General features: G+C 37.6%; 1 protein-coding gene and 1 long non-coding RNA gene across 14 annotated transcripts in view; one reads left to right on the top strand and one right to left on the bottom strand.

Annotated features, from left to right (window-relative positions):
- ARVCF (ARVCF delta catenin family member) overlaps positions 1–22,614 on the top strand; it is a 267,046-nt gene that overhangs the window by 69,239 nt on the left and 175,193 nt on the right. The gene's annotated exons all lie outside the window — the stretch shown is intronic.
- LOC121079445 lies at positions 3,611–6,805 on the bottom strand. The gene is made up of 3 exons (XR_005825034.1): positions 6,744–6,805; positions 6,503–6,636; positions 3,611–3,989 (listed from the first exon to the last, which is right to left on the bottom strand). It is a non-coding gene; the product is annotated as an uncharacterized LOC121079445 (long non-coding RNA).

Genomic DNA, 22,614 nt, shown 5'->3' with positions numbered 1-22,614 from the left:
GTGTGACATTCAGCAAAAAGGAAAAATTTGGTAGAAACTACACAGGAATACAAAGTAGGCTTGTTATGTTCAGGGGGGCAGCAAGATGGGTGGTTCTGGGCTAACGTGATAGCTTCTTGACACGTCCCTGAATAATAGGCATGCATGCAGGTGTATTGTAAAAGAGAAAAACGGATTACAGTCCAGAAATCAGATTCTATAACCAGGTATGGGTTTTTCGTTTGTTTTTCTTGGATGGTAGAAATTGCTGTGTAATAACTCTTCTGTGAAGTCCAGAGGAGGCTCCTCTGACATAAAGTGGGGGACACAGGGAACAATACAAAACATGATATGGAAAATAATGGGAATATTTTTTAAGGGATCTATTTCTGTTTTTTTAGGGGAGCTATTGAAGTAGAAGACCTCCCTGAGCATAGCAAAAATAAAATGCAACCTGGTAATTTTACTGATACTCTTCTGAAATGCCTTTCTCAGTTTGTTCTCAGTAACAAACATGAAGAGAAATGCTAATTCTGCTAATAAAAGATTGTTTCCTTGCTATGCTTTATTTCTTTGCATATTTAATTTACCCTGAACCTTAAAATAGCTTTCTGGTGTTTGTCTTGGTGGCCTTGTGTTGCTTTAGTTGCTTTTGAATTGATTTTCAAGCTTTCACTTGTTTCCTCTTTGCATGAAGATCTGTGGGGATAAGGGGATTGCATCTCTTCCTCTCCTTCCTCGCCAAAGCATGTTTCATGCAACATTGATCCCATCAGCTGGTTTTTAATACTCCAAATGGAGGAGCCCTGTAATGGGAGTTGGGAAGCACTACTGTAATACAGTTGGCCTGTATGACTAATCAGTTAGATAAAGAATTCAGACTGCAGAATAGCAGAGCCTTCATGCTTGATTGATGATAACAGCAGCCCACTGACTTACTGCCCTTACTGCTAGCATCCCCCACACTATTAGAGAGGATTTCCAGCGTCGTACAATAGATTTGTCCTAGTAAGCATAAAAACAAAACAAAAGGAAAGCAGGTCAAAATGGATGGTTCCCTGAATGCACTCGGGGAGCAGGAGTTGCAGGAGTCTGGAACTAATGCTTGCTCATCCCCTACCTGCATACTTCCTACCAAAAGAAGAGGATTAGTCTCTGTACTCAGCACAGTGTAAAGAATCTCTTATTCCTTTACCATGGAGCTTGTTTATCTTTGGCTAATCTCCCAGACTGTAGGCAGGGCTGATTTCTTTGGTTAGTAGAAGCTACTCTCTTAGAGTCAGGACTTATGGAACCGGCATTATACATAAGCCTAAAATATATGGAGTGAAATAAAATATCTTTAATGGAAATGAGAAAAAAGGAGGAAAAGATACATTTGTTTAGTATAACTGTACGTTAACTTCTCGTGCTGTACAAGGTATAAATGGTTTTTAGAAAACCTTAATGGCTCTGAGTTCTTTTTTTTGTGTGTGTGTGTCTGGTGATGTAAACTTTACTGTATTATCCACAAAGCTGTGAATTACACTATGCTGAAGCTGCAAAGAACTGGTTGAGGTGGGAGAACTTTCTGTTGCAAAAAGAAAGATGGAGATTTTCCTAGATGAAATAAAAATCTGTTTATGAATCTCAGAGGAGTGATTCTGCTCTCCTGTTTTATAGGAGAGTAAGGAGCCAAGAATTATGTATGTTTCTAACGCATACACATAGTAATATGTTTTATGGACACTGTGAACTTATCAGGTGTCTGAGCCCTGGTTTATGGTTTGGAGGAGACTAGCAGATTGATTGTGTTCTGTGTCACTGCAGAAACTTAGCTGTGTTATTTTTCTTTTTAAAAGTCATCCTGATGACTGTTCACAAAACACCGACTAAAACAGAGGCAAGAAACCTAAAATGATCTCTCTCAATTGGATGCTTTAGGTTGACGTAGACCATGTTTGGAACAGAATTCCACTGAGTGCATGAACTGACATGAAATATATCAGTAATCAGAGTTCACTTGCGGGATTGAGATATGTATTCTGATTTACTATTTGCACAAAGAAGTTGCCCTGAAGTCTAAAGAACTGGTGATGCTTTCTGTCTGGAATTCGAGCTTTGTTTGACTTAGTACCTGAGAGAGAGGTATTAAACTACAGCACTGATCTTGATTTGAAGTTAAATGCTGAAAATTCATTGTGAAGTTCTTCATAGCAGGGACCTTATGTAAAGAACTAGATTAGAAGCTGTCATTTTATATTTTTTTTTGACTGACAAACACAACAACCTCAGAAAATGATTAAGATTTTGTTCTCTCACTGATTCATCAATAGTCATTCTTCCTTTCTGGGTCCATTATTTATAACAAAAATATTTCAGTATCAAAGGGAACTTTACCTTTTACAATTAGCCTTCTTTTCCTGCCTGCTTCATTCTGTGTTGCCACAGTCTGAGCCACAGAAACATAATTACAATATTGAATGACTGAAATTTATGAGACAATTTAGCTTTGGGAAGTTGTTTAAGACATAGGCACCTGTCTGAGTGGCCGAAAGCTAGATACCTGTGCCGTGGATGAGGGACAGCCCTTCGCAGGGGACTTTGCTAATGGGAAGATTGCCAGTTGCACTGTGCTGCATGCTGTCTGACAATGGCTGCTCATTCTGGAGTTAATCTTTTGGTCTACTTTCCACATGAACTTAACAGCCAGCTTGTCACAGAAATGAAAATTAGGTAATGTGTGTTAACCCGCAGCTGAATCTAACAACCATTTTCATGCTATCATAAAACAGCAAATTCTTATGTAGCTTAAAATATTCCAGATTGCATCTGTTAAGCTGTTATGCTAATGTTCTGTATTTATATATGTGCATTACCTAAAAGATGCAAAGTGCTCAGAAGGAAAATAAAGAGTCTACAGTATCTACTATGAAATGCATCTGCAGAATCTATTTATAAGCAAGGTTTGAACGGATGAACTTGCCTTATGCTGTGCCTCCCAAACAGATGCCAGAGATAGTTAGTGAGTCCAGTTATAGAGATGTCATAAATCTGGTGCAGCTTGAGGTGCTGTATGCTCAGTGTTCTTCTCAGTCATTCAATGCTCTGTGCTTGACATGTGGGGAAAAATCCCAGATTTAAAGCCTGGATGGAGCAAGAGATGTTCTGGATATATGACCATTATGAAGGTGGAATTTTAAGCAATTTTGTCCAATGGAAGCAATTTCATACTCATATTTCATACTCATTTTTTATATTTTTCAATTTAGGCATGTCTTAAAGACAGCTCTGAATAGCTAATTAATTTAAGCTTAGTCTTTTGTGATTGACTTGGTCTCCTGTGGCTATAAATCAAAACAATTGATGTTTAGCTTGTTTTAAAGTTCAAACATATCCAGACTTTTGGCTCTGATGAGCATTTTAGCTGTAGAGCTCTGAAGTAATGTGGAGTGGATGAGGCAAGAAACATTTTCTTCGTTTTCATTTTTCTTTGGAGAAAATGAACTGGGAGCAGGATTATAATCCTCCATTGTCTTGGTGAAATAGATGGGTGGTGCAGAACCTGAGAATAGTCTGGAACAAGACTTCTCCAACCAAAACGTTAGTGTGTTAGTTCTGGTGCTCTGTTGAAAGTAGAGAGGGAAAAAGGGACACAGAACAAGGAGTGCATAAATTGGACAAAGTATTGACACTTCAGAAACTCCCTAATTATGCATTATTGTCTGTTAACAGCAGTATTTGCAGCGTGTCGAGTGAATAATATTCCAGCACCCACCAGGAACCAGTCCTTGCTCTGCTGATTCTCAGAGCAGCGTGTCTCTCTGCAGGAGCATATTCATTTTCCATTTATATACTAGCTGTAATTCCATACGGGGAAATGTGCAAACATGAGCAATGTCCTTTGGACAAATGCAGAAAGGATGTAAGAGAGGGGAGATGTGAGGGACTATATAGTATGCCTGAGATTGTATAGGATCTGTTAAGGAATTGAGATGGGTAGAAGTCATGCCTGTTCACTGTTCCTGCACCTGAAAGAAGAAATGTAGCCTTAAAATATTGTAGAGCAGTCTAGCCAATACAGAAATTGATGCATTGTTCTGCTATGCTTACAATGTGTATTTCATATTTTGTCCATTTCCATTGTACTTCCACTTGTAGAGATCTTCAAAAAACCTTTGCTTGGATCTCTTTGCTCAAGTGTCTGCTTTAATCTTCAGAGAAATTTTAGAAACGAAAAAGGCACTCCTTCCTGGTTAGTCCAGACACAGGTATTTTTCTTTTCTGCTGAAGTATTGCTTCCTGACTCAAACACCATTATCTGTTCTGGGTTTTAATGCTTCATTAGCAGATCAGAATGGATTTACACCATTTTTGGCAATGAATAGCATTTTGTCTAGCAGTACAATCAGAAGGGGACACCAAAGCCTCTGTCCTGTGAGAACTTTAATTCCTTTGTTTCTTCTATGAGACATCTTCCTATTATCATTGTAAAGTCCAGCAACTTACAAGTCAGTTTGATCTCTGCCTCAGTTTCTTAGCAGTGATGGAACATTTATCTTTAACGTTGTAGCACTTACTTGTCAGTATCAACTTTTCTTTTCTAAGGATCTGTATATTTCCATTCCATAGACAGAAATTAATCTTAATGTTTTGAATTCAAGGTAGGTTGTAAGATTAATGCTTCAAATGTAATTTGTAAATGAGTGAAAACTTGCTTTTCCAAATACATTTTTAAATTTTCCCTCAAAGTTAGCTGTTTAGTAAATGTTCTCTTGGAAAAGTTGTTTGCCTGAATACTTGGGAGAGTGGAAATAGCATGACAACTACTGAGAAAAATAAAATTGCATAAATAGAGTCCCATAAAATATTTTCAGTCAATTACTTTAAAACTGCTGTAATTATAAGGTTAAAAGGTGCAACAGAGGTTGTGCTGACACTCAGTAAGTCACTTTCCCAAAGGAGTGTAGTTTCAAAGCAGATCTACCCAGATTTACCAGGTTGTCCAGTGGAACCTACTTCAAGGCATTAATCGATAAACCTGTGCTGTTTAATATTACACAGCATTTCTTCTGTCCTGTCCTAGCCTGCTTTTGCTATTCTGTTTGCACAAGAGTGACAGAATTTGGTAGAGGAAAAAAAAATCATGAATTTTGTGGAGATTAATTTTTTTCCATCCAGGCGTGCACCAGCCATGCTGGAACATTGCTTGGATCTGCCAGGAGAGGGCACGTGTTGTCCAGAGCAGGCAACGTCTCCCACTGCTGTCCTGCCTGCTGCCATGCACCGCTGGGTAACCAGAGCTGGAGCAATTTCAGGCATTAACCCAAAGAAAGGCTTGACATTTTTGTCGGTCTCTAAGGTAGGCTGCTTGCTATCAAGGGCTGACATTCCTCATGGCAGTTGGACCAAAAAATGTGCAGTGACCACCACAAAAGTGAAGCCTTAAGATTGACTGCAAAAGTTTTCATCTTCCTCTGTTTTAACAGGCTTTCTGGCAGATGTTTCATTTGATTTTGTGTGTGTGTGTGAGGGGCGTTAATGGCTTGACAGGTACAGGGATATTAATAAATAATTCTTAATTATAAGCTCTATTGAATTATTAAAAGAGGAGATAATATCTCTTTATGACAATATTGTACGTAACACAGCTAGCTTATGAAATCAAAAGAGATCAAATAATAATTTGCACAGTCAGATATGTTGAAGCCACAGAGGCTGGGAACAAGACTTGAACATCATTGATTTGTCTGTGAGCAGAACCAGAGTACAGGCAGGGAGTTCAGCAAAATAACCTGCTGGTGTGTCAATTAAATCTCTCTAGTAAACAATCCAAACAAGTGAAATTCTGCTTCAGGCATTTGGTGTCTGTTTCTGTAGCAGTAGCTTATTCACTACTGGACAATTTTAATGATTAAATAGCAGTTTTTTGTTGTTCGTTTACATCTTCAAGGCACTATCCAACAAGATTTTGCATGGACGGTTGCAGTAAATATCTGAATGATCCTGATTTTAGCAATAGAATAAACAGCTAGCAATCAGTTTTAAATGAGAGGCCAGAACTGAACAGAAGTTCATAGTTATCAAGCATTGTCCTGCATGAAGTAACCACATCATCTTAGACACTGTCTATGATGAACATACAATATGTATGTGTATTATAAAAAGTAGGCGATTTAACCTGTAAAAATCGTGATGTGATTTATTTTTTATCCTGTGTTGTCATTTTGTTTTTCAAAATAGGTATGAATGGTAGGCACCTTTGATGCCTAGTCATGGACCAGTACTGCACTTAGGTTTTAGAGACAGAGTTTTATAACTGACTGTTTACATTTTTGAAGTTATTTTCAAGGGTGGGAGTCTAGATGCAAACTTAATCTCTCAGTGTCAGCTTAATTAAACATGGTTCTTCTGTATTTACAGAAACAGAAGGACTCACTTAACTCACTACAGAGACATAATGTAGGAGAGTGTCTTAGATTAGTTTCATCCATAGTGAAGTGTGCAGCAGTCAGGGTTATGTTTACAACTTTATTTCTATTACCTTATGAAACTCCCAGGTGACATTTGAGATTGCAGCGTTCCGTTTCTTGTCCTGGAGAACTTCCAGAACAAATTAACAAATCTGGTTGCAGGCAAAACAGACAGCTTTAGAAGACCCATCTGAAGTGCAAAATACTGTAAAGACAAGGACTGTACTAGGTTGTACAAAGTAAATAAAAACTAGTTTTAGATTACATCACATTAAAATGTAGGACCATATGGCTTAGCCCTGTTTCGCTTACTATAAATGTGGTATACTCCAAAATCTGCCTCAAGTTTCTGTTGCTTCTCAGGTTGTCATGGGAGCTTATGACACAATGCTGAGAAGATGAAAAAGGAAAAAATGAGTGAGCTCTGGGTTCAGTGTTGTTGTGGTGGAATAGACGAAAGATAAATCTGAAGACACTGCCAATTTCTCCATGAGAAACCTAGTATACAATATAACAGGAAATATGCAGAAAATTGATACTTTTGGTACTCAAAAGTGTTCAGAAGCATCCCCAAAATTTGTAATTTACAATCCGCTGTGGATTGTATAATTTCCTGCCTTTCCTTGCAGGAGGGATCATTTGATGGAAAGATGGATCATTCGAGGGTCTGGCTGCAAACCACAGTGTTGTGCCATGTTGCAAGGAGCTGAGAAAAATGCTTGCTATGCTGTTTTGTAGTATTTGGGCTGTGCTATAGATGTTTTCTACTGCTGTAGTAGAACATCTAGATTCTTTATCCCGGATAGCAGGCTACTTTCCTTTTGTGTGTAACATTATTCTGGGAAAGTAGTACTGTAATTTTGTTTCTGTTTGTACTTTTCCTTGGCATCAGGTATTGGCCACTGTTAGAGTAGAAGTCCAGAGTACTGGAATAGCTGAAATAGTTAAGGCTAGTCTTCTTGCGCTGAAGTTGAATTTGTTCCAATTTCTACATATTTTTAGATACTGTAGCATGAAACTTCATGCCCTCCAAACCATGGCTTCAGGGTAGTAGCACTCCTGTGGCAGTTCCCTTGACGTCAGTAGGACTAATGGCACGAGCACAATCTGCGTCCGTTCTTTTCTCATTATTTAGTGAAGCACATTAACTATCACAGCTTGTTCTTCAAAGTAAATTTTGACACAATCTATACATTTATGCATAAATTTGAAGTAGAAAGGGGAATATTTCTTTGTGTAATGAGAATTTGTAGTAGTACCTGTTGTTCTAGGCGGTATGGTTATTAATAGAGTGGAAAAATTTTAAGTCCAAGGGCTGCCTATGGTGAATGAGTCTGAATAAATTGGTATAATAAACTGAAAGGAAAACACAGCACTTAGAATGGCATTTTCAGCTTTCTTCACGTGTTTCTGTATAAAGAGGATTTTTTAATGATCTGATTTCTTTCTCAGGTGGACTCAGAAGAGCAGTTTTACATAAAGAAGGAACAAAGTGAATGTTACACAATTTTACAGTGACAGGGGGAAATGAAATTTCAAGGTTATGACTGGATAACTTATATTACCAAATATGATTCAAGATGAACAATGTGCCCACTTTACCCCATTTGATTTAACTGCATCCTCTTTAATGAAATGGAAATATAAAATGATCAGAATTCCACTTGGGGACATTCTTCTCTAAACCAAGAAAAAGTATACTTCTGTCCTCTAAAATTAGTTTAATTATTTCCATTTAACTGTGATTTTTAAGTCTCACAGTTTGGGATACAGCTTGACAGCTTTGGTTACTTTTATTTTGCTCTAACTTTCTGTTTCCCTAACCAAGTAAGAGCGTGTCTGTATCCTTTCCTACCTTTTGTAACAACTATGCTTGATTTAGTATACGGGTAAGTGTTTATCGCTGCTGTTGTGCCCATCAAACCCTTATCTGTACAGTGGCCTCTCTCACACACACACACACACACACAAAGTTATGTTTATGGAGACTTACTGCAAAATAGTTTTATAACCTGAAGTACTTGTGGCATATCAAAGGGAACTACTGTGGCATCTCTGTTTTTCCTTGTTGACTTTTAATTGCAACTGCTACAAATTTAACAGCTAGCAGCTGACTTAATTGTGAAGAGCAATAAACCAGACTATTCTTCATGCATACTTATATTCTTAGTGACATGGTTTAATGGTGGACTTGGCAATGCTAGGTTAAAGGCTGGACCAGATGATCTTAGAGGTCTTTTCCAACCTAAATGATTCAGTGATTCTCTCTATGATAAGTTTTATTTTTGCTTCAGTGTGCTTTCAGGGTAGGAATGAAACCCCTCTGTCACTTTCTTAAACTTCAGACCAAAAAAAAAAAAAAAAAGGAACACTGCCCCCTGCCAAAATAAACAAATGAAAAAAAACCTAGACAAAAGGAAAGAATATAGCAAGATCTGAGAAGACCTTTAAAAAAAAGTTTATAGGCTTCCTGTAAGTTTTCTGTTACTTGGTGTTCTGTTTTACTTTAGGTGAGTTAATCCTAACCCCTCAACCATCAGTGGGAATTTACGTACCTAAGGATCTTGGTGAACTTGGTCAGAGCTTCTCTTTACCTCCCGCTCTGCAGACCAATGCCGGTAGCACTGTGGCACCTGAGAGGCAACACACATCCTGTGGTGAGGATAACTGTAATTACAGAGCCCAAGGCAGAGTTTTGAGTGATGGTGGCCGAGTGAGTTTCTTGATTTGGAAAAGCAATCCTGACCTAACTATTGTGACTGCTTTGAAAATCACCTCTCAAAGATGTAGGGATATCATGGTATCTACTAAAAGAATCTGCAATACTTGTCAAAGCAGTGTATTAAGCCTGATTGGCCTTGCTTTTGCCTTAAATTCATGTTAACCTAATTAACCTGATTAGTCACGTTTGAGGGCAGAGCTTGTGTTGGGAAGAGAAACAGACAAACTTACGAGTCTTATAGAATTGAAGTATACCCTGTAACACTCCGCTTGCTTAAATACAATCAGAATAATGCATGTTTTTTATAAAGAATTTAAGTATTAAGTCCATTTAAAGTCTTGGCAGAGCACTGTGTCCAGCAACATGGCCATTACTGTGATTCCATTCAGGCAGTTTCAGTAAATTGCAGCAATAAAACTTCTCTTCCAGCAGCCAAGTTAATCATTTGACTCTTCATTGGGATGACTGTTTCCATGACAATTGGATGGGGTTTATGATTGACACACATACAATTAAAATCTGCCCTTCAAAAGTGTAAATCACAGAGACATAATGAAAGCTCAGTCATATTCTTAAACAACTTTTCACGAAAAGAACATTTGATTGTGACATCTAACAGCAAAGACACTACAGCTTGCAGGTCTCAACACCAGTGAACACAGTAGAGTAAGATTAAGGTAAGATTTATTGTGGGCTTAGCCTTAAATTTTAATCCTACCTAAGTGTGAGCTTTTTATTCTATTACCAATTTAAACCTTCGTGGGTTTGTTTTCTTATAATTAACATCTAGATTGAAATTACGAAGTTCTTGGACAACCTAAGTTCCCTTCATATAGAGGTTAACAGTTGGAAAGACTACTAGACTTTGTAATAACATTATGCACATAAAAACTAAGAAAATACATACTATAGCTTTACCAAAATTTATGGACGATGGTATTAAAACTGTAGTAGGGTTAATCAAAGTATGTTAATAGCATAGTTTCAGTGGAGAGTGGAGCCTTTTAGTGTTTGAGTAGTCTCTGGACACATGGAGAAGTCCATCTTCCTTTCTGAGGGACCAAGAAGACTGATAGGGGGCTACAGGGAATGGCAGCTTGTTTGATTTTTGTCACAGAGATGTATTTGCATTATGGGCAGCTTAATATACAGCGGCTTTGCAAAATTCTTGCAGCCGACAAAGGATGATTACCTTTTTTGCCAGCAAGTAAAACGTTATTTGTTCTTTCATTACAATCATTTTAACAAGATGCAGACAAACGCTTGTCTGCAAGTATTTGTGTGCAATTTTTCAAGGCTGACATAGTGTCATCATATCTGAGACTATCTTCATAGGATTTCTGTATGTTTTCAGATCTGAGAAGCACCTACAGCCTTTGGCACTGTTGTGACTGGAAATCAAAATATCTTGCTGATTTTCAAGGTACTTGTATGAAATGTATTTTTTTCTAATAAATAACTAGTCAAGCTGAGGTTTTTTGAGTCCAGTATTTTTGATCTCATCAATCCTTCACTGCTTTTTTAATGTTGCAGAAACCAGACATGTCACTGAATCATTCAGGAGGAATAATATAATTATGGCTCAGATGCTAGTTTTCTCCTCTCTAATGGTCTGCCACAGCCTCCTAATGATGGAGTCAGACTGGAAGCTGGCTCACAAAATGTTACGGCTCTGTAGCGTTTGCAGTTGCTTTGCTGCTTATATTAAAAGGCGTGCATTCAGACTAAAAGAGCAGATGTGCAGCCATATTCTGTCTCTTAAATCTGAAGATTATAAACATTTAAGATGCAAATAAGACTTGTGTGATGGAGTTACTGCTTCTGTGGTTTTGATAGTTAGGCCTGCTCCTCAGTTTTATCACATTTGCTGCTTGTTAGGAGGACGCTGTCCAGGCTGGCAGAACTAAAATTAGATCTGCCAGCTTTTCTCACTGCTTTGTGGTTGCCCATGACATCTTACTCTCAATTCTACCTGCTCCATGCTGGTGAGTGTGGAGTGAGTTTGAACTGTAATGAGTGCTTTGACAAAAAGGTTTTTTAAGACTCAGTATCTTGATCACATCTGCAATAAGAAAGATCGAGTGCATGGTTAGTTTCTGTGACCTCTTTTGTTCTCGTTTTATTTCTCTCTGTTTTGGGAGCCAAAGTAGTACTGAAAAACTGAGTTGACAGGTATATATCAAATGTATACTGATAAATATTTAAATTGTAAAAGCTGTGCAGTTTCATGTCTACAAGTCTCACCAGAAACATATATTAATCCCACTATTGACATGAGCAATAGCAGGATCTGTAGCATGTAGCATGACTTACATGTTTGCAAATTGTTCACCTGATTATTTCTCTTACGTTAATTACCTATTCCCTTTCCTGACGAAGTGGTAGGGATACATAGTGTGTGCTTTCTTCACTGTTGAACTTAGTTTCCTATTTTCCCTGCTTGCCTGTATTTTTTTTCTGCTCATTTTTCCTCTGCCTAGGCACAAAGAAAGTTTTTTGTAGTCACTAAATCATGTATCAAATAACTAATTTCAGATGTCCGTTGCTACTTCATGCCTTCTGATATTTATCTAAGCAAGTTATCACAGCAGCCACAAGACAAATACACTGAGAGGGATAAATGTAATGATTCAGGCACTTACTGACACTTCTGGCTGTAGCTCCAAATACACTTTGGCATATGCTTACATTGCCAGTTCACACTTGGCACTACTGCTGCTGTTTACACTGGAAATGTTGGTCTCCTGAGTGCCTTTTCTTGCCAGTTTTTCTGTGTTCTTCCCACTCACAAATTTATTTGGCGTCAGCAGGTTTCGTTGCTAGGCCTTCTAGCATGTGCTATACTCTTCAATAGTACCACTGCTGTATTTAGTGGCTTACTTGACTTTTCAAAGACATCTTTCATATCTTGTTTATGTCTCCACTATTAACAAAATGCAGTATTTGGGGCTTTGTAAGATCAGGCTGTCACCAAACTAGATTAACCAGTTTGCTGTAATTGCCAAATTTCTAGTGATCAGCTTGCTGGTTTTAAACACAGGCAAGAATTGAAGTAAGTCTCTCCCCTCTCTCCCCTCTTTCCTCTCTCTCCATTCTTCTAATGTCTTGTACCTTCTCTGAATTGTTGCACGCTTCTTGTTCAGGTTTTCTCTAGCACTCCACACCCAGTATTTCTTAGAAAAAGCAAGAAGAACTGTTTTAAATTAGCAAGACGATTACTTGCCAGAATTCGAGGAATATGATTTGATTTAATCTAATCTCCCTTCATTGGCCTTAAAGATAAATATAAAACCATGTGGGTCTTAGGAAAGTGTTTCAAGTTCTTTACAGTAGGATCATAGTAAATTTTTCTATATCAATAGAGCTAAAGTAGTACATGAAGAGATGGGAGCAGTCATCATAAAAATGGAAATACTACGGCAAAGCAAATAATTCTGTTTCAGTAATGCAAGGATAAACACATTCTTGCTGCTTTCACCCTATAACCTCTTCTAAAATACAAGCCAGAGCTCTTTTTTTGGTGTTTAAAACCAAGATTATACCTAACAAACTGTTGTGATTCCACAGTTCTTAAACTTACTGAGCTGAAAGCACTAGGAAACAAGCTGTTAAATACATATATTTAGCGTGTATCGATTAACATAAGATTATAGATGCTAACATAATCATTTTGTGAATATGGAAACGCTTCTGTGAGTTAATATTACACATTTTAGCTGTTCTTGTTTGTCCTGGGAACTGAAAAAACAGAAGCTGAGTGTTTGAATGTGTTGGCATATCTTGAAGTAACCTAAGTAATATGACTACCCAGTAACCTAAGTGTATTAAAATGAAAGACACAGCTTGTCAGAGCTCTGGGACTTGGCGTACTTAGTATTTTCTTCTTCAGTAGCTGTCTGCACTTTATGTGCAAGGTCTTGGTTTGCCAGGAAGGGTTCCTGCGCTGTGATCAGTAACAACTACAGAGGATTGATTTCTTCTCTCCTTAGATATTCTTCCTAGCCCTCTTTTTCAAGTTCATAGACCAAGGAGTTTGGATGCTTTTTATATCTTTCCCTAGCAATTGTTTTTCATTTTAGACTGCTACAGTATTCTACCTTTAATTTTCACCTTGCTTATAGAAGCAATTTGTGTTAGTGATCTTAATCTGTGCTAACGTAACGCTGTTTTGTTTGCGTGACTGAAGATTATGGCAGAGATTATACTTTTTCTCATAATATGAACTTCTCCCTTCAGGTCATCATTAATAACAAGAACCTATTTAATTATTTTTGAACAAAGAAAAATGGAAACGTTATTTGATTAAATAGATCATACCTCATTTTTGTGTAAATCAAGCAGATGTGTTGCACTCTTTCACTGTCACCCAGGTGACAGTGAATTTCAGAGACAGTGAATTTCTGAGAGTAAGGATTTCAAATCCTTACAAACTGTCACTCTCCATGGGATTTCTCTTCTCCTATCTGTGTTCTATATTCCCTGCTTCTGACTTTGCTAGAAAGCAGTGGTACTGTGTCTGTCCATCGTGAAAGTCTTCTGATGAGTGCAGGGCTTGGGTACCTTTGTAACAATAACTGCCTGAGCAGTATTCTCCTTGACAGTACGGGCTAGTAAGGATAGTCAGTACTAATGCAGATTTATGGAGAAAATACTGTTCTTCAATAAAGCTAGTTTACCGCAATTTTATTCACAAAATATTGTTAGCTGTTAAGGTGTCTTTTTTTTTTTTTTTTTCCCCAAGATGGTTTTCTTCTTCCATTTGGGCACAGAGTGTGCTCAGAAAGAACTGGACATTTTTCAAGTACATATTTTCAGTAAGAAATTATCTGGCTTGACAAAATATCTGGTAGCTGCCTTTTGTTCAGAATTGAGACCTTGCCAGCTTAATTGTCAAGCCAGTAGATGTTAGCCACTGGCAGTCAGAAGAGCATAATTAACATGCTAGAAGGATGTCAGATAGACCTAGAAACATCTGACAATGTTGACTGCAGACTGCTTCTGGTTATTGTAATCATAATGAAATTGTTACAGCATTGTGCTGTTTTATAGCAGCTAATCTGTGTTGTACGAGTACAGTACAATATTAATTGCAAATTGCAGAGTTTTTTCTTGAATTAAAATTGTCGACAAAGATTTCCTTTATAGAAAACTAGGTTTCTTTGGCAAGTGGGTGCTGAAGGAAATACTTCGACACTCTTAACTTTATAGTTTGACTGCACAGTAAGTTTAAAACCTGGTAGAATAGCAATGACACACATGTATTAAACTTGCTTTTTTCTTTCGGCAAGACCTTTTTTCTCTTCATCAAGACATTTTCAAATAGGGGCCAGATGGGAGAGCTTAATTTCTCTCTTTTTGTTTTGGTCTACCATTTCAATTAAATATGGTGAATTGAATAGCCTCAAGAAATTGAAGTACAAACCTTTGGCTAAATTCACAGCTGGAATCTGCAGTATTTTGTCTCTTGCAGTCAGTGTTGAACTTGTCTGTTCACACACAAATTAAACAATTTGCTTCTTTCCTCTTCTCTCTCTTACTTCTGAGATTCCTCCTTTCTTATTTTCTCTCCTGATTTCCTTCGTTGTCTTCAATCATTCTACTCCATTTAGCCTGCCTTCTGCTGGTCCCCTGCACAAAGCCAGTAACTTTGAATTAGGAAATCAAGCTCAGAAGCTGCTTCTCTTCCTCTAGCCTGTTATTGGACTTCCTGATTGGATGGGAAGCTCCATAAAGCTGATGTTAAGCCTCCAGTAAGCAAAGATCATCTGGCTTTTCATAATTTTATGGTTGGGGGTGACTGCACTGAACATCCATACTTTTTAACCATTTTAATGGTATCTATGTCATTCAGAAATTTGAAAATTAAATCTGGTCATGTAAATGCATTGTACAGTTATTAACAGGAACAAGTATTACTAGTAACTAGAAATTGCTCTTTTATTTAGAAAACAGCTCTTCTACAAATCACTTATTTTTCAAATCCAAAATAATTCTTATAATGAAATTCCAATGTATTAGTTTAATATTAAAATTATGTTTGGAGTTGAACAAGTTGGTACATGTAAAGTAATGCAGAAAAAAAGCGCACAGAAAAAAAAGGGTTAGCTGTTAGAAAAGAAATTAAACCTATACTCAGATCTTACATAATGGTAAATTAATCTTACTGATTGACTCTCGTTGTCAAAATCCATATTGAGTGCAGCATTCTTCAGCAAATGTATTTGAAAGAAGAATGATTTTTCACTGCCGAAGGTGACTTTGGTTGCCCCATTGAAAAGCTATCATGTTCATTTGGGATATCTTTGATATATACTGGAAAACAGAAGTAGGTAATTCATCAGCTAAATTAAATGAAACTGCATATTAGCATATAATGTAATAAAATTCCTTTTCCAGACTTGCATAAAAGGTGATCAAGTGCTGCATTTTAATTTAATTGGGTGTGATGAATTCTTATGCATATTAGGTTGTAAAATCTTAAATTACATTTTTATAAAAGGTGTTCAGCTATTTTTAGCAATGTTATTGCAAAATAAATATTTGAGGAACAACATTGTTGGCAAAGTTTCATTTATTACATACACACGTAATATATGTGTGTGCTTCTGTGTTACTAGATTCTGTATATACCTGCTTGTTCTTTAATTCCTAGATATCTAATGAGAAGTACTAGGAAGGTAGTACTATCAGCTGTCAGCAGAATTTTGATAGGAAGATTATATGTATTAACTTTAAATACAGTTAGAAATATGTAATTCATGCCTACTTGGCAGATTTTGCAAATCTCACCAGTGCTGTACATTTGCTAATCTATATGACATGAAGAAAAACAAATCTTGGAAATACTGTCATTTAGATTCATGGCTATCAAGAAACTGCAGTTTTAAGGTACCTTAGATGTTTAGGAGAAAATCCTAGTCCTATATTAAAAGCTGCCTGGGCTTCTTATAAGTATTTACCAAATGCACAAAAATCTGTGGCGCTTCCTTCAGTAAAAAGGATTAGCTTAACTTGTGCTTCCTCATAGCATACATTGAAGTGAATCACTATGTGTTGACTTCTGTAGTTTTACATTTCCTGAGTTTTCTTTGAATGTGCCATGTCTTTATCAACAAACTAATGTGCTCCAGGAAATAGGTGCATCTAGTTTGCCAAAGTTAGTTCAGCCATCATTTCCTTAATAAATGATGTGCATCACTGTTTGCATTTAATGACTTGAGCAACATTTTATAAGCTGTTGTACACTTCTCGGTTCTGACATTTTAAAAAGCCACAGTTCTTATCTATGACATGTCTGTGTGGTGATGCATGAGATTTTTACCTCTTTTGTAATACTTATATAAAATTTATTGGCAGTAACTGTTATTACCCAGAGCATCTATTTTGAAAGGTCTGTGTATCTATCCTTGTTGACTAAGCTGTTAAGAGGTTTTTTGTAACTTTCTGGGCATTTTGCCACTGCTTCTGTCCGAACTTTGCCTGCATTTTTATCACTTGCTTTAGTTAATGCTTGCTTGCTTGATGTTAATGCACTGATTTACATTATAATTAAGAATGAGTAGGAGTTCATAAGGGAACTCCAAGTTCATAAGTAACACAAAAATAATGCCATTTAAATAAATTTCTAAAGATAATTGGGTGTAAATATTAGAATATCAAACAGCTTGTAGTCCGCCTCTTTTGATGGAAGGCCTTTTAATGAGTGTACAGTATTGCTGTCATTAAGAGTGTTGTGTGGTAGCTGTGTATGTATCACATCTTTAAGTGGAGAGACCATGCTTCCCGTGAGTATTCATATGTTCTGATGCAAATTATGGCAGAGTATGTACCCACACACTGAGTTGTATAATGTGGGTACCTGGTGTTTTCTGTCTGACATCTTCTATAAAAGCAGAACCAAGTTGTCAGTCAGAATGGTTGTTTGCCAGTGACATAACAGCAATATGGCAAATGAGGATATAAGGCAAAGGGAAGAGGAGCTCAAGGAGAAAATACTTTCTGCTCACCTCTTTGTTTATTGGTTAAGAAAAGCAAATCACAGCAGATGGAAAACACAGCCCAAAGCGTGCTGTTCAGTTCTGCCTGTACGTCCAGTGATTTATCTGTGACAAAGTCCTTGCTGAGGAAAACATACAATTGGAGGGCATGAGCTTCTTGCAATCGATACAGACAAAACATAAACAGACTCATTTAACTTTGGATCAAGTGAATTCTTTTCCACCTGTCTTTTTCATTTATGTAGCTCAGTTGTTAACTGAAGTTACGCTGCCTGTAGTATAGTGCTGTAAGGGAAATATTAGTCCATTAAGACTAATTTGCGGTTGTAAGTGTGCAGTGAGGGTGGTAGCTATGATTTTGCAGGTAATTTTTCTATTACCAAATAACATGCATCATCCAAAGTCTTTGTTGGTTGTTACAGTGCCAGAAATGCCAGAGAGAAATAGCTCAACTGAGTGTCAGAAGGATCCAAAGACATGGGCTTTCCATTTCCCTTGGCAAGGTTTTGCAGTACTTGCTTATAAGTAGTAGTACAGCTGAACTGAAAAGTGGTCTGCTTGTCTAGCCACACCATTTTAGTGTTTCTCTCATTTATTTTGGACCTTTCTACTTGCCCCACACATAGCAGTTTTAATTGTGCCTGTTTCTGTGCAGAGATGAGGAATCTAGTCAGGAGCAGGCAATGTATTTCATTAGTGGTTTTGTATAATGCTGCTTCCATGGCACCAATAAGCAACCTACCTGAGCGTAAAGCAGAGAGCAGTCGAGTCGACTGCATTCAGTGCGTTTACCCATGCCTTGCGTGTCCGAAGAGTGCATGTTGCACAACTGGCTGGGCTATAATCCTTTTCAAGAACTGGGTGCATGTTTAGAAGCTTTTTCAGTAAGGGACCAAGGAGGCTGTAACAAGTGGATTACAAGCACAATCCAGGCTTGGCAGAGAATGCAGAATAAGACACTAGGGAAAAGGAGTGGTAGGACAGATTGCCACAGTACTTTGCATTGTACTCAAATCATGTGTAAAAATGCTCATCTGTCACTACTGCATACACTTGCAATGGGACAGCATCAAAATTTGCCCTTAAGGTTTCCTCTATAAGAACAGTAACTTTCCTAATAAGTTACTCACATTTTCACCCTATGAGAAAGAAGTTTTAATAACCAATTGTGTTCATTGGAATAGGAGAAGAACCAAGTGATGGTTGGGATGCAGCTCTGGAACTCGCGGAATGGCAAGAAATTGTTTGCTGGTAGATGCTGTATTTTCTCACACATTTTGCAATGTTAGTGTCTTGATGTTCTAGTAAATTCCTTATTCTGAAAATATTTATTTTAATTAGTTATTACAGCTAGAGACTAATTGTTTAATTTCATTTTTTTAGTCATTTGTTGGCAAGTGAACATGGAAATGCTCAGAATCTCTAACAGTGTGACTGGGTAATTAGTTGCAAGTGGGCAATAACAAGCAATTTGAGAAGGTATTACAGTTTGGTTTTATTTTTCAACCTTATCTGAGAGCTATAAGACATTTGATTAAAATTGATGATAAAAGTATATCGCTGGAATGAAGCAGTGTTTATATAATGGAGTACAGGTTGTGTTTTATTAAATATCACATGCTCCAAGCTGGTGCTTTTTTCCCCTCTCCCCTGTGGTGCAAGCCATGTTGTCAGATGTGAGCAACCAAGGACCAAAGAAGGGACTTTGCAATATAGCCATGAGCCTCAGCAAGCTCCAGGCTTCCCAGGATTCTGTGATTCTATGATCTGGGGCTCAAACAGTCAGCTGGCATCTGCCATTATTCAACTAATACTTGTTTTCCCAATGTCAGTCATATGGGCCCTTTATAAATGTGATAACAATGGCATGATCTGTCAGCATGAGCCTATCCGGTTGCTTGCCATAGCCCAGGAAGCACCTTAGGGATTGCCATATCCACAAGAGGCAAGGTAGGCTAGCGTCCGTCTTGCAAGAGGAGGTAGGTAGCCCGTGTGGTTCTGAGCTCCCGTCTCAGCTCCATCTTTGTGTCACCCATAGTGTGGATGTGTCATGTGGGCGATGCAGCCACCTCCAGGCTTGCCTTGATCATCTGTTGTACCTCTTTGTTGGCTTTATTTATTTTACTTTTTAGCTAATTCTGGCAAAATATTGGCATAACCCCAACTGTGTGGGATAGATTGTGGATAGATTCAAGTGTGGATAGATTAGGTGTTAGCAAAGTGATCTGTTCAGCAAGTAATGACTTTGTTTTCTGCCTTACAGTTATATATTAATCTGAATCTTTTGCATCAAGGTTCTAAAAAGGATCCAATTCAGAGAATACTGTAAACTTGCTTTTACAACTATGTTGGTCTGGAGCAAGTATTTAGTTGGCCAGCCTGTTAGGAGGGTGATGCTGTGTAGAATACAAGGGGCTGAAAGCACTGCATTATGGGGAGGATAAAAAAAAATAAAGTAGAATAAAGTAAGAATGAAAATTAGTCACAATTTTCTCAGAACTTCTTCTAACATCAGAGAGTTCAGTCTCACTGCAGGTGGAAATTATGCAGAGACTTTTGAGAGGATCCTAGCAAAAGAGTAAGTTTTCTAGATATCTTTTGTAGCAAAGAAACTGTGATTCTTTATGCCTTCAATTGCAAGTATATAGCCGTTAAATTTTAGTTAAAACTCTTAAGACTCCTGTTCTATCTGATAAATCTCTCAAATGTGAATTGGAAAGAAAGGGACCAGGAAGCAATGTGGTCATGTTTCTTGTGGAGAGGTCAATGTTATTAGTGTTAATTGTTAAACTTTCTAGTTGCCTAAATTATTGTGTGTTTTCACACAAAATCTGTTTAAAGAATAAAATAAAACAGATCTCTATTGGAAAAAAAAGAAATAGTCTTCCTGATAATCAACAATAAATTTCAGAATATACAAATATGTCTTTTTCACTGGAAGACGACTGGTAATAATGTGGGTGCTTCTCTTCTGAAGTACCTGATACCTCATGATATTTTGTATATAAATTTAATAAGATGTTGTGAAGTAGGAAAATGCAGTTTCTTCCCAGATTATGCTGTACAAAAAGGTTAAATAGCCCCCAGCCGTACATGCAGGCTACAGTGGGTCTGGGTCTTAACCAGGATGTCCCAATTGAAGACAAATGCCTTAGGCCGCTTGTCCTCTTGACCTTGACAGTTAAAAGAAAAAATACGGGTGGGAAAGGAGGAAGGATAAATCAAGCAAAGTATTATTTCAGTAGGTTTTGGCTGCTCCAGGTGGCACTAAATGTAAATCACAAATTACTTCATTTCTTAAAATGGAGCATATTTTAATAAAATACACAAAATTTGCCTACACAGAGGAGGTCGTCATATTCTTGTTATGTGAAAAACACTAAAAGAAATCAGGACTCAAATAAATGCTCATGTTACCTCAGAGATATGTAATTTTGTATTAGCAGCTGTTTGGTTACAGTGAGTCTGAAGGGCTGAAGTGTTTCTTGTTACTGACCGCTTGGGTTTGGACTCGGTGTACTTTCCAACCAAAAGAGGGCTGGAGGAAAGGGTCTAATGGTGAAGCCAAGTTGCAGGCTGCAAGTGGAAGGGGAGTGACAGTGTCTGTTTCTGTAGGTAAACTTTCCTTCCTGAGTGGAGCTATGAAAGGATAAGCTGCAGGAATCAGCTACTCGGAATGTTCTTGGTCTCACGAACAGGGAAGGAGCCTGGGAATCAGAGACAAAGCATCCTGTTTGTAATCTGTAGGAGAAGTTTCTGGGATAAGGAACGCTGTAATGAGAATGCAACCTGAAGCTCAAACTAAGAGGGAGATCTTGAAAAGTGTTGAATTCTTCCTGGTGAATTTCAAAGGTGAATTTCTTCCTGTCCTAATTTCTCATATTTCCTGCTGCTAGAAGGTAAAATGTCAAACAGTATGAGATGTATTTATGTAGCCACAGTTGACATTTTTAGAGTCACTAGATGGTATTTAGGTCTGGATGGCTGAAAATGCTATGATGTGTGCTTATGAAGGAAGCATTTTTTACTTTTAAATCTGTGAATCAATAGGACATTAAATATACTTTGGATTAAATTCTAAGTTGGGAACTGTTTGATCATGGACATATGGGTGGGGCTGGGACAGAAACCAAGAGGATTAGAGTAGCTCCTTAGCCAAAAGAGCTCTTCCTATTGAGCTTCCTTTCTGTGCTGTGGGATTTTGTGGTTCTCAGGTGATGGTGGAATAGATTACAACACTTTTGTGTTACTTTGGACAACAGCATGACTCAGGAAGGGAAGGGAGGTCAAGAGAACGTATATTTAATAGGTTTCCCCTGTACTAGGTAAATGTTATCAGTTATTTAAATATACCCCTCTCTTCCTAACCCCTCAGATGGAATGTCTTTTTTTGTTGTGTTTCATTGTTTCTCTGGCAGAGCTATCATTGAACCAAGGGAGAATTTCTATCTTAAAGCCAGTTCAAGAAAGGAACACTGTAAAAGGTATAATGTTTCTGTAGTTGCTTAGAGTCTCTCTTGAGTAATCTGTTGCTTTGTCATTATGTATTTTCTTAAACCACTGCACTTTTTTTATATTATCTTTACACCTCTCAGAAATTCATTAGTATTCATGCTGTTGAAGGCCTACTAAAATTGGTTTTAAAGTAGTGGTCAGGTGATAAATATTAAAACTGTGGAACTTACACAGGAACCTTTGTAATTCTGTATTGTCTATGGTGAGGGTGAAATTTAAGTGCTAGGTGACAACATTTCTGTCTTTGCTTACTGAAAAGAGGGATGTCAGTATTTCTTTTGGGGCTCCACACTATCTCTGATCGATGTCTCTCTTCTTCGTCTACCGTGGAAGTCCTCATTTAGTTTCATTCTCCCCCTGACAGGGCAGGAAGTGTCTCCTACTGTGTCACTTTGGCCTTCAACTACGTTTACAGTAGGTGGACACTTGGTAGCCTGTTCTCAGCTTGTGCTCCTACTTTCCTGATTTTTTTTCTGTACCTGAGCAAGCTAGATTAAAGTCTGTGTGAGTATGTCGTGCATCCCACCTCTTTCAGCAGTAAGGGTCACACTCTTAAGATGTCTCCTGCTCTTTGCTCCCACCCTGCCAACTATGTCTAAGCCATTCCTGAGATCAAAAGGCCAATCTTCTGGTTGCTTTGAGGATGACCACAAGCGCTTTCAGCTGCTGTGACTTCACCTTAGTACTTTGATGTGTCTGGTTTTAATCCTGGGGCTTCGGCAGTGAATAATGGGATTAAATGTTACAGTACTCTGTTTGCTTTCCTGAAATATCACTCCCTTCTGTGTACTGCTTTATTTTTCTCAGTGTAGGTGGACTGTAGTTTTAGCCAAGCATTCATCTAAAATAATCCTCTGAATTAGAAGTACCATGTTGCTAATTTTTTATAAAGTTCTTTCATTTTTTTAGATTGAACATTGTCACATTTATATATGTCAAAACTGAAGGT

This window comes from Cygnus olor, chromosome 17 (genome assembly GCF_009769625.2).
Source record: "Cygnus olor isolate bCygOlo1 chromosome 17, bCygOlo1.pri.v2, whole genome shotgun sequence".
Lineage (NCBI taxonomy): Eukaryota > Metazoa > Chordata > Aves > Anseriformes > Anatidae > Cygnus > Cygnus olor.
This window is presented reverse-complemented; position numbering and strand designations above follow the sequence as displayed.